Source organism: Ovis canadensis, chromosome 9, assembly GCF_042477335.2.
Source record: "Ovis canadensis isolate MfBH-ARS-UI-01 breed Bighorn chromosome 9, ARS-UI_OviCan_v2, whole genome shotgun sequence".
NCBI lineage: Eukaryota > Metazoa > Chordata > Mammalia > Artiodactyla > Bovidae > Ovis > Ovis canadensis.
The window spans coordinates 33,639,723-33,658,651 of record NC_091253.1 but is presented as its reverse complement, the minus strand read 5'-3'; the positions used below and the strand labels follow the sequence as shown (position 1 = coordinate 33,658,651).

Below are 18,929 nucleotides of genomic sequence, written 5' to 3'. Positions count from 1 at the left end.
CCAGGCAGAGGGAGGAGTTCTTCTAAACTGTGAATCTGATCATGGCACTCTCTCGCCTTAAAACTTAGGATAATGAGCAGGCTAACTCTTTCAATGACTTTGAAAACCCTCTTTGCCTTACTCCAAGGGCTACCGCAGGCTCTCTTCTGCAGCACAATGACCTGCTCTCTCCGATCTCTCACCAGACGTTCCTGGCAGTCCAGGTCCATGGTGCCCAATCATACGCAGCACTTGTCTGGCCTCTGTTTGACTCTGGAGATGCCAACTCCACTAGCTACAGCTCTCGTCCTCAATAACACTTTTGCCTTTTCTTCTCCATCTTAACATGCTACAAACACAGGCTCAACCTTTACGATTGAGTTTTACCATCTCTTCTTTGAAACCTGCCCCTTCCTGCAGAGAACGAATCTCTCTGCAGTGCTGTGAGAGCACTTATCATAAGGACTTCTTCCTTACATTTCCATCTCCAACAAACAGAGCTATGAGTCTTTCAAGACGATACACACATACTCACTGCCTTTCCCCACTGCAGAGCCAGCTTCCTGCCCTAGGGATGCATGGGACCTGGAGACCAAGATGTTCACAGGGCACAGATGGAATCCCACCCAGGATCCAGGAAGGGTTACCTGGAGGCTAACTCTGACCCCACTCTCAGACCTCTCGGGCTCCCAGCTTCCTGCCCTGTAAACCTGGAAGACTGGCCACTACATAGCTTCTCTTGGCTCTAGTTTTCTGAAAACAAACCATTTTCAAGTCCTAGGGACCATATCCTACTGCTTCAACTCTCTTAGCATATTCGGTTTTGTTTTAAAGGGAAAACACTTTAATTTTTTTTGACACCTTAATTTTTAAAAAGGAAGTAACCCTAGGAAGGACCGTACATTTAAGACCTCTATGCGATTAAAAAGCTCAACCGTGGCTTTGGTCTCAGATTCCAATTCCAGTCATTTCTGTGTCACTTTTTTGTGTTCTCTGTCCTCCAAGAAATGTTTAGAAAAGTTCATTCTGAATTCTGTGTTCAAAGACTCTATTGATCATATAAAATAAGCATACTTAGTGCCTGTTAAAAAAATAATTTACTCAATTATTGGCTGTGCTGGGCCTTCACTGCTGCAGGGACTTCTCTCTAGTTGCAGTGAACAGGCTTCTCCTTGTGGTGGCTTATCTCGTTGTGACTTTTTAAAGATGAAGGAACTGATTCAGAGCAAGTGTCCAGGGCCAAAAGTCTGGGAAATGGCAAAACCAGGCTTTTCACCGTGGAAAGTCTAACCCTCAATGTCTGTGTTCTTTCTGCCACATCAGACTGCCTCTCCAGTTAAAAGACATGTTTTATTCTGCTTCTTATTATGCTCAGCTATTTCACACACTAAGCTTTCTATAGGTGGCTCAAGGGCCCAGCTTCTGAGAAAAGAAGTTCTAAGGGGAGACAAGCTCTAAGCCACTGGTGATGTCCCCGGCTCAGCCGAGTTTAGAACTCTCGTGTCCTCTCCAAAAGAAACCTCAGAGCTGCTGACCGTAGATTGGGTCATTGTTAAGGAATGGTTTTTACAAAGAAAGACTGGCCTGATTTGACAGTGGAGATCAAGAAACCCCAACTCCACACCTGTGTGAAGATGACACTGGAAATGAAGGACCACTTCTTGCGAACAAACAATGAAATGGATTCAAGCGGCATTTCCCAGACTGAGGTCCGTAGATAACTATTTCTGAGATGCTGGAAAGTATTCTGGGGGAAAAAAGAGGCTGCAAATTTGGAAAACACTATGTGCTAATTACCATGTGCTAATTAACTATACCTTTCTTTTGGATCCCCAAGGCACACAAGAATATCAAAGGCTGGGATACTTTGTTTGTGTGGGTCTTGTTAGTAAACCCATTTTATTATAAAAATTCACTTCAAAATTTGGAATTATTAACAATGATAGCTATACAACAACACAAAACTGTGTGAAGAAAAACATCTTGGGATAGAGTAGAGTTTTAGTGCTTAAGTACAGGAGAACACTGTCCTTATTAGAAACGTACCACATGACGCAGTGCTTTGAACCATGCAGCAGTCTACTCACCAACACGCCACAAATGTAGCGGATGGCCACACTGGACTGAAACTGAGTTAAAGACACATCTTTCGGGACTTGCCAGCTCAACCCTGGAGTGGAAGCCTGGGACACTTTAAGGAACATGGTTAACTTTATAACCCAGCAATTCTCCATTAAAATAACTTAAATAATTAAAATCAGAAATTTTTGTGCACACTTACAGAGTACGTATTGGGACATCAATACAGAAAACCCCATATTAAAAAAAAAAAAAACTAACAAAAGTTAAGCCTCAAAAAATACGCTATGTATATGAAGTAAGAGGTCTAAAGACAGACATATGCTATTAGGGAAAAGCCAAGAAAAAAAAAAAACAAACCAAGATTAAAACCAGACTAAAACAGAAAACCCACGATAAAAGAACTAAGAAGTAAAAATAATCCCAACAACAAGAAGAGGAGAAAACGTTGACATCCGTAGGACATAATTACTATGTGGAATTCTTATTTTGCTGCTATTGTGATCCAGAAGAATGAGGACAAAAGACATTAACATAAGAAATTGAAAACAGTAAACCTATGCAAAGGACTTCAATCACACTGCTAACTTTTAAATTCCAAGTAAAAGTGAAGGGTTTTTCTATCCTTATAAAGATGTTAAAAAAAAAAAAAAAAAAGAAACAATAATAAAAAACAATGAAAGGACAGGCTTCAGAGAAACAGTCCCAACTGATAACCAGGACAAAGTGTATTATTCCAAGTCACAAAACTGCTCTTACACTTGACATAGCAACTCCATTCCTGACAATTCCTATCAAAACGACCACCATCCCCTCAAGAACGAATAAAAAGGAGATAGTATAAAACTCATCATCAAGTTTTACAGTATAAGAAACTAGAAATAACCTAAGTTTAACAACAAGGAAATGACAAAGTAAAATATGAAACAAAGAGAAGGGCTTATATGGTCACTGAAAAGTATGTCTGTAACAATTACAAAGAAAAGGATAATAAGGTCTACCATTTATTGATGCCTATTGTGTGAGATGTGCAAATAATAAGGAATTCCATATTTTACAATGTAAAGTTGCAGATATTATGAAGAAGTGAATTATCTAGAAATATAAAGTTTAGAAGGGTTCATAGAGAGGTTTAAAAGCTGTTGTTACCTTGGACTGCTATGATTAGGAGCTTTCTTTTAAAATAAGTTTAGTTGTGCAATATCTTAAGGCTGATGTAGTACTTCAAATTCTTCTAAGCCTTTTAACAGCCTTGTAATACGTTCAATGTCTGCTTCTCCATCAGCAATGGCAAGAGATCCAGCAAGATGCTAACTTTCATCGAAAACGAGGGAGAAACAGTACACACTCTCAGTAATTTCCTTGTTGCCTTGAAAACTGTACATTTAAAAAATTAGTAGAATATTGTGTTTCAAGAGCTCCTGTCTGGGGCCAAAAAGAAAACTGTAATCATAGCAATTACCTTGTGAACCTCTAATTTCTGTTGTAGTTCTAAAGTTCGGAGGAACATACCCACCCACAAGCACCATGGCTCTTTCATCTTGAAGCAATTTCAGCTCCATTCTTAGGAAAATAATAATTATAGGTACAACAAGGTATTTAAAGACCAAAAAAAAAAAAAATCATGAAAACACCATTTTTCATGTTATGACATAATGAGAGTTCATTAAAAGACTTAAAACTTAGACTGCAAACGAGTTTCCTGAGTCATGTCTTTTCAGGATCCTGAGAATTTATCAGGAACCTACCTCTTAAAAGAACAAGAGTTTTCACTGGTGAACAGATTAAGAACCACGGAGTTACCGAGCCTTTTAAATTCCTACCAGTTCTGAGGTTCTATAATGACCTACTAAACCATGGGCCTGGGTCTTGACCCAGTGATTCAAGATATGCTGGTGCTGATTTAGTCATATAGGCTTTGTTGTTGTTCAGTCACTCAGTCGTGTCCGACTCTTTGCAACCCCATGGACTGCAGCACTCCAGGATTCCCTGTCCTTCACTATCTCCCAGAGCTTGCTCAGACTCATGTCCATTGAGTCAGTGATGCCATCCAACCATCTCAGCCTCTGTTGTCCCCTTCTCCTCCCGCCTTCAATCTTTCCCAGCATCAGGGTCTTTTAGGCTTAATTACATAATTTTATCTAAAGTGGAGACTGCTGACTAGGTGCTTGGAAACATGGTGGTTAAGAGGACAGAATTTCAAGCCAGATGGCCTGTAGTCAAATTCTAGCTCCACTACTTACTGACTATATGATCTGGGCCAGTTACTCAATCCAGGTGTGCCTCATTTTCCCCACTGGTGATCCACCTTGCACAGTTACGTGGATTGAGTACTTACTGACTATAGGATCTGGGCCAGTTACTCAATCCAGATGTGCCTCAGTGTCTCCACCGGTGATCCACCTTGCAGAGTTACGAGGATTGAGTAACCATGTAGATGAAGTGTTCAGAACGGTGCTTGGAGCAGAAGCAATATCAACAAATGTTAGCTAGAATTTGCAAGTGTGGATACTTGGGTTTATTTTTTCTAAGGTTCCTAAGAGATATGTAGTTAGCAAGCGTAATTTTTACACTGCTGGCGGTGCTACTATAGAAACTTCCCTGGTGTTCAGTGGTAAAGAATCTTCCTTGTCAATGCAGGAGACACGGTTACAATCCCTGATCCGGGAAGATCCCACATGCCAAGGCATGACTAAGCTCATGTGCCACACTACTGAGCCTGCGCTCCAGAACCAGGGAGCTGCAATGAGAGAAACCACTGCAATGAGAAGCCCATGTTCTGCACCTAGAGCGAGCCCCTGCTTGCCGCCACTTGAGAAAAGCCCGAGCAGCAACAAAGATCCAGCACAGCCAAAAATAAACTTTATTTTTAAAAAAAGGAGGAAAAGAAAAGGGAGAAGCTGATGTAAAACCTTCCACGTAGGCCATTTCTTTGGATCGGTGACCTCCCTACAACGCACACAGGAGAGTCCACTTTGGTATGGGAGGAAAAACAGAACTCTTGTACTATTTTATGTTAGATAATTATACAGTATTAGTATAAAAGAGTATGTACAGCTGTATATACACATACATGCATATGGCATGCATGTATTAAAATGTTTTACAAATGAGATGCACAGAAGTTTGGAAAACGCTGCTCTGTTAACGGACATGAAGATTTTACTTCTCTTAAGTAGGAACTGTGGGGAAACGAGGAGTTAGGACGACCGTGTGGCCCAGGGCTGTCTGCTGTCTGCACATGGAGAGAAGACAGCGTTCAATGCTTAAAAGGACGTTGCCAGAAATGCCGGTGGGTTTCTCACAAGTAGGGTCAATCAATCTAATAACTTAGCTTAGAACTTGGAGGGGCAGCAATGGGTACTAGTTTGATTTCAAAATAAAAGAATACCCTTTTACCTAGTTTCTTGTCACTTTTACTATCTTGCATCTGATTTCTCCAGCTGCCCAAATATTATCACAATCTCTCCTAAGGGAATGAATGATGGCTCGGGGAGAGCCTAGATAGACTAGGGGAATTTTTCTAAACTCACCTGGGTAATAAAAGGAGTCTTAAAACTCAAGTCTCTCAAATCAGAATACAGTGTCAAAAAATGATTCTGTTCACAAGTGTTCTGTATATTTACTGCCAAAAGTGCTCGAAAGTGGATGTTGCTTCTTGGTCTTTTGCTTCCTACCACAAGGCACTCAGGAAAAAGGTTTACTGGCAAAGAAAAAAAAAAAATCAGAAAAATCTGCTTTTGTTTTTAATGTAATACTGAGTAAATTGGAAATACAAATTCAAAACTTTAATTCTGAAACTCTAAAACACTATTTTCTGTTTTCTTGACTTGCCATCGTTATTCACGTTTTATGATTTCTATGTAACTAATCGACATTGCATACAACTTGTATTCTGCTTTTTTCACTTAATACTATATATACTGCAAATACTGCTGCTTATTTTTCTTGCACAAGCACAGCCATTACTACTTCGGCATTCCATCACTCTCACATATCATCTACATTTCACATATCATCTACGCATTGCTCTTGTTGAAAGCCAACTTAATGGCTGGCTTTTTCATTTTTTGTAAATAAAGGTATTTAAGACTTAATGTTCCAGCATGGCTGTCAAATAATCAAGTTGTTTTTAATAAGGATAATTTTAAGTTGTGTATGTTTTAAACATGCTCATGAAGTACTAGCAGGCACTAATGATATCTTTAAGTATCTGAATAATTCTCATGCCCCCAAGGCACAACACTCAGAAAAGGTCTTTAAGTTTCTGACTTTTAAAAAGCTGTCACATACCAGAAATGTCATAAAGATCTAACTAATCCTCTTGCAAATTATAAATGAGTGCAATTTAGGATAGTGGTTAACTCAAAAAGCACAGGCCTCTTAAAAGGGGGCAGCGGCTAATGTGGAATGCTCCCCATTCTAAACACCCTCGCCCTCCTCCACGCTGCCACCAGTAACTGTTTAAGTCACCCTTTCAAATAAAGCTCCCTCCGAATGGCCAGTTCGGATGGAAGTCTTATTATTAGGAGAATGTGCACAGATCCCAGGACCCGCTGATTCAATACCCTTTGAAGAAAACAAGGCTGAGGTAACATAATTTGCTCTGAACTATAAATGAATATTATGCTCCACTGGCAGCTGTTTCCATAAAGGTAAATCTTTCTGTTTATGGGAGTTGAAGTTTTCTATAAATCAAACCTTTGATATTAAACCTTACTCCCTCAAAGATGTACACATTAACATTTCAGAGACGCTTTCCTCAACAGGCCTCCAGTCTTCTTGTTACCTTCATCGGAGAGTCCTTTTGTAATGTAAATGACACCCTCCCACACTCACAACCAGCTTATCTGAAATGAAGAAGCATCTATGGAACATTTGGAAAACAACTTCAATCTCCAGGCTACGAATGCGTTAGCTTGACAAACATCTGGTGGGAACAAAATCCCAGAGTCGGGGAATACAGAGACGGTCCCTGACCTCAGAGATCGTGAAGGATTACTCCAATCATGTTTATTAGGTAGCTGGATGTAAAATGTTTTGAACCATGAATGCTTCCCTATAATATAACATTTGGGGATAAGTACGCCACCGCAAAAATGTATTTACCCAGAAGCGAAGTATGTAGTAAATTTTAGAAAATGTTTAAGGAAAAAATATAGCTTAAAGCCAGGAATGAAAAAAAAAAAAAATTCACTCTCCTTGATAAATACATATCGAAGCTTTTATTAAATCCCATTTCGAGGACTGAGTTATCTTGTAAAAGGAGAGGACAACTTCCCTTGAATGATTCTTTAATATGCTGCTGGGAATCAACTTAGAGGGATACTAATGGTTTAAGAAGTGGTTTCCATTTCAAATACCAACATTAAAAAAAAAAACACACACAAGAAACTGGAGTGCTAAGGCTCTAAGAAAGCATCAGCTTATCATCAGTAATTTCATAAAAACGAAGATGTTTTCCAAATGTCTGTGCTGATTGTTTGGGAAAGCAACATGTTCAAAGGCCACTTCTTGGGGAGCCTGAGTGATCCCAGGGCAGTAACTATAATGGGCCCCCTCAATCCCTTTTAAATACATTCTGGCTGCGATCATGACCCTTAGTACAGTGCAGAGTGGCGTTTTACTATCTAGGTGCTCTAGAGATCCTCCAAATGACTTCACTTCTCGAAACTGAACAAACTGTGCCCTTCTTATCCAATGACGAGGTGTGCCATCAACTCACAAGTGGTCCAGCCCAGGCCCCCTCACACCACAACACTGACAAACAGCTCAGCTGGCGTCTCACACAGACCAGCTTTGGGGGAACAGTACTTCAGGACGAATATTTATTTCATTCCATGAGCTTTTGTTTGCCGGGTAGAAGTGTGGAGAAACACATGGTTTTAGAGCTTTCACATAGTTAGAATATGCTTAAATCAGAGAACTACTCACTTAGATCAGCATTTCCCAAAAGTCATGCCCAACTAGTCCAACCAATGCTCTGAGAAAGGGGGAGACTGGTTCAAAACTGGGAAAAGAGTATGTCAAGGCTATATATCGCCATCCTGCTTATTTAACTTATATGCAGAGTACATCATGCAAAATGCTGGGCTGGATGAATCATAAGCTGGAATCAAGACTGCTGGGAGAAATATAAAAAACCTCAGATGATACCATTGCAGAAAGTGAAGAGGAAGTAAAGCGCCTCTTGATGAGGGTGAAAGAGAGTGATAAAGCCGGCTTGAAGCTCAACATTAAAAAAACTAACATCACGGCATCCAGTCCCATCACTTCATAGCAAGTAGATGGAAACAATGCAAACAGTGACAGATTTTATTTTTTTAGGATCCAAAATCACTGTGGACAGTGACTGCAGCCATGAAATTAAAAGACACTTGCTCCTTGGAAAGACAGCTATGACAAACCTAAACAGTACATTAAAAAGCAGAGACATCACTTTGCTGAGAAAAGGTCTATCTAGTCAAAGTTATGGTTTTTTTCCAGTAGTCATGTGTAGATGTGAGAACTGGACCATAAAGATGGCTGAGTGTCAAAGAATTGAAGCTTTCCAACTGTGGTGTTGGAGAAGACTCTTGAGAGTCCCTTGGACTGCAAGGAGCTCAAACCACTCAATCCTAATGGAAATCCACCCTTAATATTCATTAGAAGGACTGATGCTGAAGCTCCAATACTTTGGCCACCTGACACAAAGAGCCGACTCACTGGAAAAAGACCCTGATGCTGGGGAAAATTTGAAGGCAAAAGGAGAAGGGGGCGGCAGAGGATGAGATGGTTAGGTAGTATCACCAATGCTATGGAATGAATTTGAGCAAACTCCGAGAGATAGTGGAGGACAGGGGAGCCTAAAGGGCTGTATTCATGGGGTCACGGAGTTGGGCATGACTACGAGACACAACAGCAACAACAGCAACAGCCAGCAGGTCTGGGAAATGCTCCACACTATACCCTCTTTTGAAGATCCAAAGAGCATGGATCTATTATATGTTTGTGAGCTTCCTGTTTCTTTAACTTTGGTTAATACAGGATTCCCCAAACTCACTGACCTCACAAAAACACACTTCCTGCCACTGTCCTTTCAGAATTAGTTCTCCACATGATACACTTTGGGCTACACACACTTGGACCATAATATTTGAAGGGAAAAAAAAATCTGTTCTAATTTATATCAGAGAAAGCAAATAGGTAGCTCAGAGTCTAAATTCAACTTGCAAAATATCATTTGTAAACTTCTGAATATAGCTTCCACACATTTTTAAAAGTTCAGTTCAGTCGCTCAGTCATGTCCGACTCTGTGACCCCATGGACTGCAGCACGCCAGGCTTCCCTGTTCATCACCAACTCCTGGAACTTACTCAAACTCATGTCCATCGAGCCAGTGATGCCACAGAATTGGTTTTAAAACCTGGGAGATTTAAGATAAAAATTCAGAAGTCCAACTTCCCTATAAAATGCCTTGGTGGAGCTGAAGGCCCCTTTCCCCAGGAATGCCCATCAGCAGCAGGGCCAATCTACAGTCTCCAGCTGCCACTGAATCACCAGGTCTGTGCCAGTCACGCAGGCCTGGCCCCAGTTTCACGAAGGGTCCTATGAATCTGACCCCTGTTCTGGGCAATGGCTCCATGATGAAGGCATCAGGGCACGCTTGGGATGCAGGAAGTGAAGGTCACTGCTGACCTGCCCATCCCGCCAGTCCACCTCCCTTACGAAGGCTTGCCAAGGACAATGCCTGTTTATACCCACTGCCTTGGCATAACAAGTAACAGAGCCACCCTCACCCCTCGTCTCGTTCTGGATAAGGACACAGCCACCAGAGCTGTGAAGTCCTCCCAGACACTCACCTCCACGTCCTCAAGTCCCACAGATGCATTTTACCACTTGAGTCTACCCTTCAGTACTTCCCAATTGCTTCATGTGAGCCTTATAGAAATCAGACTGGCATCAGAGGCCAGGTGAGTTGGGTCTGATTCCGGGCCCTGACGCTGAATGGCTTTGTTGCATATAGACAAGTCCTCTAATGCCTCTCGATTCAGACCCGCATCACCCTATTTCAGAGTTCACAGGAAGATCAGGGATGCAGCAAGTGCTTGATAAACAGCAGGGGTTCAATAACTAGTACTTTTAGTTCTGAGAATATAACTCCCTGGAATTATGTCATTCGAATCCAGTGGTTTTGGGTTTTCATGGCAGATACTATACATAATACATGATTGCTGACTGATCTGATTTTTTCCTCAAAAAAAGAAAAAGCATCAAGAACTGCCATTTTGCCAATTCTCATGTTTCTTTAATTTTGCCAATTTGGGGTTAAGTGATACGCGAACACTTTCCTTATTTGTCCCCATCAATTTAAAAAATAAATTCCGGAAGGGCATCTGTCCATTTACTTATGGAAAAATTTTTTAAAAAAATGTTTTGAAGGCTAGGAGGAAGAAGAAGAAAGAAAAAAATTCTCCCCACAGAGTATGGTTCACAAAATTCATGACCTGAGGTGATTTAAGAACTAACAATCTGCCTGTAATTTAGAGAAATGAAGTGATGACTCATGCACTAAGATGAACTGGCTTTTTCTTTTTTTTCCTCCTCTATGCCTTGGGATTACTAAATATCAGAAAACTTTCCCTGGGGATTTTCCCCCAAGTTTTTATTTGTTCCCAAAGAGCTTCAAACATTCTCCTGTTTTCCACTCCTTTTAAATTTGTCTTCTTTCAATCCAGCTAATAACTGAAGCCATTTCTCACGAGTTCTCACCATAGAAAGAAAATCTCAAAGCGGACGCTTAAATGTTTAAAATTCATTTTCAGCCCTTGCCAGACCTCTTTTGTGAGACAACATGGGGATTGCCCTGGATGCGAGGCCTCCCCTGCCCTCTGGACTTTTCGAGTCTGACACTAATATTCAAGAAGCAGACGGGGCAAAGCAAAATGAGAGAGAGCAGGGCTCAGATCCAGAAAGTGCCTCTTTTGGGCTGGCTATGACTATACAAAAATTTTCAAGCAAAATTAGCATAAATTAGAAGTGCTGTTTTTAAAGTCGAATCTAACGAACCATCATTATCTTGTCATGCTCACTTGCTAATTAGCGATGCCACATTGCCTCACATCACGTTTTAGTTTCTTACAATGGACAGGGACGGGGAAGTGGGCTGGGACGTATTTGCATTACCACGTCTTTACCTGAGAAACATATGGAAGGCTGGATTACAGCTGAGTGCAGCGGACCTCACACAGGGTAAGAGTTCCAAGATAAGTGAATTGCATGTATTCGGCTACTTCTTGGGTGGGGCTTAAGAAATATTAAGGCTTTCAAATTAATTGCATTTATCTCTTAGCCATCGGCTCTACTATAAAAAACACCTTAACTAGTGATTCTGCTCGAATGAACAGAGTATACTGAAAGGAAAATGTGTGACTGTCGACGTGTTGGCCACAAACATAGAATCTTCCTAAGAAATTCTCAAGAGTATTCCTGCCTTTATGCCTCTTTCTCCTAGTTAATGACAAACCAGCATAAAATCAACCCTTCTTCCAGGAGGTAAGCTTGAGAAAGAGGCGTAGACGGGTGAGATGCCTGAGAAATCCTGGGATGGGGTTCTATGCCAGCAGTGGGGGCTGGGGTAGATTTGGAGGATCCTGGAGCATCTCTGATTGTATGGGAAAAAACTGCCAAGAAAACCTATACTTTGGTCTGAATCAGAGGCTGGTAACTCCTCAGGCAGAAGTACCTAAGGTGCCCATATATTAATAGTTGATGTGGAGTAAGACTCTCTGATACACAATAAAATCTCAAAGGTTCACGTAAACGGTGTTATGCGGAGGTGGCCAGGGGACCTCGGGTGGGGAGACGCTGGAGTGGGCATGATTATAGTCAGGGCATTGCCTTCTCTTCCGCTTTCATATTTTTTCCATTCTTTCTTAGTTCCAGGACTACTCATAGTTGACTCCCAGCAACTGTCACAATTCTTACTATTGTGTACATATAGCAAATAACTGCAGAATGAATAAATAAATATCGTTACCAGGCATAACAGGAAAAGACAAACGCATCTGACAGTTACTGCAAAAACATAAAAGACTGTATACTCCAAAAATAAAAGTAACTGTTAGATATGGACAATATAAACTTTGCATACTTCTTCATTAGCTAACAATCACCATGTGATTAAAACAAAATGCATGTCATAGACTGTCATGTTCCCAGTGTTGCTTTAAGTGAAAAAAAGTCCATGTAGGATCACAGATAGGGTACAGAAGGTTTATTCACTGTCCACTTCAGTAAACATTTGGGATGAAAATTAATACTTTATTAAATATGAAGAAAGTAGTCTTTGAATGTGCGTTGGAATTCTGAGCTTCTTAAATCCTTTCAACTGATATTTAGACTGTAAGAACGCCTCTTTTCCCATGATCCTTGTTGAGATAAAGACAATCACAAAATTTTGAAAATATTTATACAAAAGGCTCCACTGCAATTCCCCCAAATAGCTCTAGGAGAACAGACCTCAAAATACAAGTCTATCTTCAGATGTATTATTAAATACTTCACATTTTTAACTTTTGCAGAATGATAAACAGAGAGGCCTGTTCCATGACCCCAAAAGCCAGGATTTCCTTGAATGACACGTTGATGAAAAATGCAAACCAGTGGGAGTCTTGACTCATTGTAGAGTCTGTTACATTCCAACCAAAGGCCTGTCTTGTGTCAAGAGGGAAGAAATAGCTCCTGAAACCAAAAGTCATCGTCAACCTTTGCCTTGAAAATATTTCCGTTTTTGTGTAACATGGAAACAGAAAATGATTCTCAAAAATACTGAACACGTTTATTAACATGGCACTGAGTTGGCATATAGCGTCTGATTACATGTGATCACAACTACCTTCAAAGAGCCCCAACTCAAAGATCAGCAAAGACACAGCCAGGTTCCATGGCAAGGGACCACACTTTTCTTCTAGCCAGCACTAACTAGGCCAGGGAAGGTAGCTTGACCAAGGGCTTCCCAGGAACTGACGATGTGGCTGGAGAGAAGACAGATGAGCTGGACTAGTCAGAGCTGACCCCCTAAGGAACTTGCAAAAGGGAAAAGGTGACAGAGGAGAAGCCACGGTGGACCGGGCACAGGCACCTTAATGAAGAAACACAGACTCCAACTAAGCAGCAGGTAACAGAGATACAAAGACACAGAAAGCAGGAGCAAGTCCAGACCAGGAGGAGAAGGAAAGCACAGACGCAATAAAGGAGACATCGCAGAGAGCTCGAGAGGTGGTCTGGAACTAACGCTGCCCCCCATCACTACTTCTGAGTAAGTTTAAATGAGCCTCTGCTCTTTCGAGAGCCCAATGGAAATGAAGCTCTCTGTTCTTTCTCTCGGAACAACCCCACCAAGTGAGGAGTATTAACCTCTATAGGCCACGGAGTGGTTAAACTGCAAGATCAGAGAATCAAGTTCAGCAGTGTTTTGCTCCAGTTCCTTGAGTGTATTCCCCAAGCTCTAGGCATCCTGGAAGAATAATTACCCATTTTGGGTGCTAGGAACCAGGCACATAGAGACACTAGGTAAAAATCATCAATCTTTTTTTTTTTTTAAACAGCCTAGGAAAACAGGCATTCGTCATTATCTCACAGGTGAGAAAGCTGAGGTTCAGAGAGGCCAAGCGGCTTATCTGCAGTCACACAGGCCAGAAAGAGCAGTCCCGTGATCCCACTCGTGTTGCAGACACTGACAACTGGGAGATTCTGGGCCTTGCTGAAACTGGTGAGAAGAGGAAAACCAGCCATGACTGCAAAAAGCAGAGGGCTCTTAGTCACGACGTGACAGGTGTAGAGGTGAACAGACGGACAAACATGCTCAAGGGCTCCCCCAGCTGTGGGGAGAGGAGACGATGAGACAGGAGGGCGACCGGGCTGGGCTGACCCTCAGGGCAAACCGAATCAGGGATGCTGGCCAAGCTGCATGATTAAATGACAGAAGCTCTTACTAAACGGTGAGAGCAAAGTGCTGATGCTTTATCTCATAGGCTGGCTCCTTCTACCTTTCACCTGGCAGGAGACGCTGCAGGGTCTACCAAACTCGTGATCACCCCGCCCCGCCAGGGAGACACAGTTCTCAAGCCAGCCAGGCCCTCTCAGCTCCTCAGTGGGCCAAAGCAATGCTGCCCGGGGCCCCTGCACTGGCTGGTAAAAGACCAGCAAGACGCGGTGAAATGGGCAGAAAACCCCCTTTGATCTCCCTGCCTACACAGTGGCTCCCTATTCTTTTTTTAGCCAGGGCATGTGGTATTTTAGTTCCCCGACCAGGGATCAAACCTGTGCCCCCTGCGTGGGAGCATGAAGTCCTGGACCTCCAGGGAAGTCCCCAGTGTCTCTCTTTGCAGAGCTGGCAAACAATGGTTGTCTCAACCACTTTAAAAAAGAACTATAATAACTGTATTCCTGAATTGCTATCAGCTATTCATACACACCAGTATTTCCTTTCATGCAGGAACTGATTAAGTGCTTAGTATGTGCTAAGCCATGTGCTTGGGCCTCCCTGTGAGTACAAATGAGAGGGAAAATCCTTGTTTGTCTGAAGCTTATGTAGTACTGTGCACCAACTAGACTTAGACAGAAATGTATATGAAGGGAAATATTCTATTGAAATGAAAAAAAAAAATTTTTTTTTTTAAAAGAAAGGGTAGAAACACACCGGGCGGTGACAATGCCGGAGCAGCAGAAGTGAGCCGTAAGCGGTGTGAGGTGGTCGCCGTGCTCAAAGGGCTCCAGAAGCCCTGCAGGGAGGTCGGGAGGGAGGTCCCGGACAGGGCGGTGTCTCCTGGCTTTGAAGAGCCAGTGTTCTCCAGGCATCAGGGGAAAGATGTTTTAACAAGGGGGGTGAGCAGGGGCAAGGAGAAGTGACATGGACCAGAATCCCTGGTGTGCAAGGGGAGTATTAAAAGACGAGGGGCTCTTTCAAAGAATATGACGGCTTCTCTGGTGGCTCAGATGGTAAAGAATCCACCTGCAATGCAGGAGACTCGGGTTCAATCCCAGGGTCTGGAAGATTTCCTGGAGAAGGGAATGGCAACCCACTCCGGGATTCTTGCCTGGAGAAGTCTATGGACAGAGGAGCCTGGCGGGCTACAGTCCATGGGGTCCCAAAGAGTCAGACAGGACTGAGTGACTTAACACACTTCAAGGAAAATTGTGACTGGGGCCAAAGAGCTGACCCTTTCTCAAGGCCACATAAAGCCACAGGCGGCTTTCAGTACGATCTGTGATGGGGCCGAGTCTTGTTTCCTTCAGGGCACCCCAGAGCACCCAGCACCGGGTGACTGACAGGAGATGACCCGAAACATTTCTGGAAGTGAACGATCAAGTAAGGCATCCGAATTTGGGAGGGAGATCCCCTGACTCTCCCCAACGCAAAATAGGAAAGCAAAGGAGGCCTTTTGACAGCCTATAGTAAAAATGAGAGAGAGAAAAAAAAAAGATGTTATGAACAATAGACAGATGTGAAAAAATACTAAACAGATCCTCCAAAAATTAAAAAAAAAATTTAACAAGGGAATGATTAAACATATACCGCTAAGAGAATTAGTGAACTGGAAGATACGTCTGATGAAATTATCCTAAGAAGGTACACACAAAAACGTATTAATAGGATATTAATTTTTAAAAAGACAATGTATTAATAGGATATTAAGAGACATGGAAGATAGAATGGGAAGGCCCAATGCTAATCTAATAAAGTTCCAGAAGGAGAGAACAGTGGGAAAGAGTGGAGAGATCAATGTGGTATTCTGAAAAGCTCAAAGAAATACGGTTGTTAGCTTTCCGAAACGTCATCTCTTATCAACCATTGCTTAGGCACATCCTGCAGGTACCAAGAACAAAGGGAGCCACTATTAGGACACAAAACAAGTACAGCCAGCCGCCGGCACATATTCTGTTTGACTAAGCCGTTGTTAAGCCAGGGGAGACCACAGAACCTATTGCTAAACCAACGCCTATGTTAACCCTAGTATCAGCTCCTAGGGCTCACTGGAATTCAGTGAGAAAAAGAGTTAATAAGAGCAACAGTGTTGAAGTAATTCACGGACCTTGAAGAACTGGGAAATAAAAGGTGTGTTACATGATACTAACAGCTAAGACTTACTGAGCACTTAGTCTATACAAGACACTGTGCTGAGCACTTTCGATGGAGGACCTGATTAAACTCCCATGATAACCTACGGGATGGGGATGCTTAGATGATGACAAGACGGTTTACAGATGAGCAAGGCTGAGCGCCCTGCCCAGAGTCACACTGCAGCTAAAGGGGAGCTGGAAGTCAAACCCAGACCGTCTAATTCCAGAGCTGGGTAATGAACCGTTCTCACGTCTAGGCAGAACCCCCTCTCCTTTGATAAAAGATCTCATCTGCAACTATTAAATGAATAACATGTTGAAGGCACTCCCCTATCCCATCCTTACAAAAACAGTGAGGTCAGGCTGGAACCGCCTATGCCCTTTGGATAGAACACATTTCCTTCATAAGAGCAGTGATATTAGCGATGACCAGTACATTTTTTCCTTGGGAAAGCCTCCTCCTAAGGGGTCAGCTAGAGGGGAGGGTGGGAGAGGCCTTCTCTCTAGGGAGAAACTTGGGAAGAAGCTGATAGAGTCTTTTTTCCAAAAACCATAACACATCTTTGTAGCTATATGACAGTTTGACAAAGCAACATGGCAGTGCAAGATCCCAAAGATGGTGCCTGTGCCTTCTGCCCAAGGATCTCACTTCTGGGAAAGCTCCCCAAGGAGCTCACTCAATGGGGAAAAGAGGCTAACGACTCGAGTGGACCACTGCATACATGGTCTCTGCCCAAAGGCAGGCACAGAGATTTTAGTAAATTAAGGAACATCTCTATGATGCCATCGGAGAAGGCAATGGCACCCCACTCCAGTACTCTTGCCTGGAAAACCCCATGGACGGAGGAGCCTGGTGGGCTGCAGTCCATGGGGTCACACAGAGTTGGACACGACTGAAGCGACTTAGCAGCAGCAGCAGCATATGATGCCACAGATGAAAGACAGAGGATGAGATCGTTGGATGGCTTCACTGACTCAATGGACAAACTCTGGGAGAGTTGAGCAAACTTTGGGAGATGGTGAAGGACAGGGAAGCCTGGTGGTCGGGTAGTCCATGGGGTCGCTAAGAGTCGGACGCAACTGAGCAACTAAACAATGACAACAAATATGATGGTACTATTATGGGGCCCTTAAACTAAAAGAGATGGCAACACTTCAGAACAGTGTGTGTGCCATTACAGTTTCATAAGTAAAACAGCAAGATTCAAAGCTGCAAGTGTTTGAAGCAACGTGGCAGTGGGTGTGCAGTCACTAAGTCGTGTCCGGCTCTTGTGATCCCGGGGACTGTAGCCCGCCAGGCTCCTCTGTCCATGGGATTCTCCAGGCAAGAATACTGGAGTGGGTTGCCATTCCCTTCTCTATGAGATCTTCCCAACCCAGGGATCGAACCCAGATCTTCTGCATTGCAGGCAGATACTCTTACCACTGAGCCACCTGGGAAGCCCTTAAAACAATGTATGAAGCAACAAAGACTGAATAGCAATAACCAAAAACTGTTAGGTTAGGGTGGTGGAATGGTGGGGGATCATTACTCTCCACGTATTTTTTAATGTGCCATTGTTCCAGCGTACACTATTTGGGGGAGGCATTCAAGTGTCTTGATAATGTTCCAAGTCAATAATCCTTTGCACTCTCCACAAAATTATACTACCGTTCGTTAAACTAAAGATTTTCCACTGAGGCACCCCTACTCCCCACGGTTTTGCCAATGTTAGCTTCCGTTACACAGGACAAGAGCAATATCGGGTTAGTGCTTATGATTCAGGAAACCTGAGGGAGGGGGATGGCACGGAGAAGGGACGGTCAGAGGCACTCAGACCGCTAACAAAAAAGCACTGTGGCTCATACATAACACCATTATTGGCCTCCGTGAGGCATTATCGGTCCAATAATACATTTCTGTTTCAGACTGTTTAAAAAAGTGTACTTGAAACCAGAGCAGGCCTTGAATTTCAAACACACAGAACTAAAGGAATGCCGCAGAGGGAGAATTAAGGTCAGCTGAACTTTTGTCTGGGATGCATTCTTCAGACTCGGGAAAGAGGCAGAGTTGGGTTTAGCTGTGGACGATTTGAAAGTAAGATCTGAGGTTTTCAGAATTACCCACACAGCAGGAGTTAGAAAGCTCGGTGCAGATTTCTGCGATATGGCTCCCCAATAAAACAGCCATTGTGTGACCCGAGTGTACCTCTAGCTGCAAGGAAGTGGACAACAAACTGTTAACAGTATGTCCTGGGAATACAGGTAGTGACAAGTTCCACAGGCTGTTTACACTTGCTCGGAGGGTCAACAGCAGGAAAGATAGAAATGTCAGACACGCCACACTGCAGCTTAGGTAATACGTGCCATCCCCTATTACGGCAAGATGTTGGCTTCGCGTAGAACGTATAAGTTTTTGACAACTGTGCATGACTGGCTCTCTCCTCCTCGTACACCAGGGAAACCTACTTCCTGGCTGAAGCCAGGTCTCCACCCAGAGGGTGTGTGGCAGCCTCAGGGTCACCGTCAGTTAAGTCAACCGTCTTGATACTAGAGGTAGGGGCTGCTGGCTCTAAGACCTCTGCATCCATGTGGGGGAAGGGCTAGTTTTAATTGCTGCCCTCATCTGGTCTCCAGATTAGTAAGTAGGCCAAGTGTGAGTTTCAAGTACCTAAGAATCACCATATTTGGCAGGCATTACTGCAAAGTAAAAGAAGCTATCAGAAATCTAGAACAAAAGGCCTAAATTAAGTCACTCCGCTATTTGGACCTACGTTTCCCCTCCAATA

General features: G+C 42.9%; 1 protein-coding gene and 1 non-coding gene across 4 annotated transcripts in view; both read right to left on the bottom strand.

Annotated features, from left to right (window-relative positions):
• The window catches only part of ASAP1 (ArfGAP with SH3 domain, ankyrin repeat and PH domain 1), a 334,855-nt gene that overhangs the window by 151,500 nt on the left and 164,426 nt on the right, over positions 1-18,929 (bottom strand). The gene's annotated exons all lie outside the window — the stretch shown is intronic.
• On the bottom strand, positions 17,530-17,601 carry TRNAC-GCA (transfer RNA cysteine (anticodon GCA)). Its single transcript has one exon. It is a non-coding gene; the product is annotated as a tRNA-Cys (tRNA).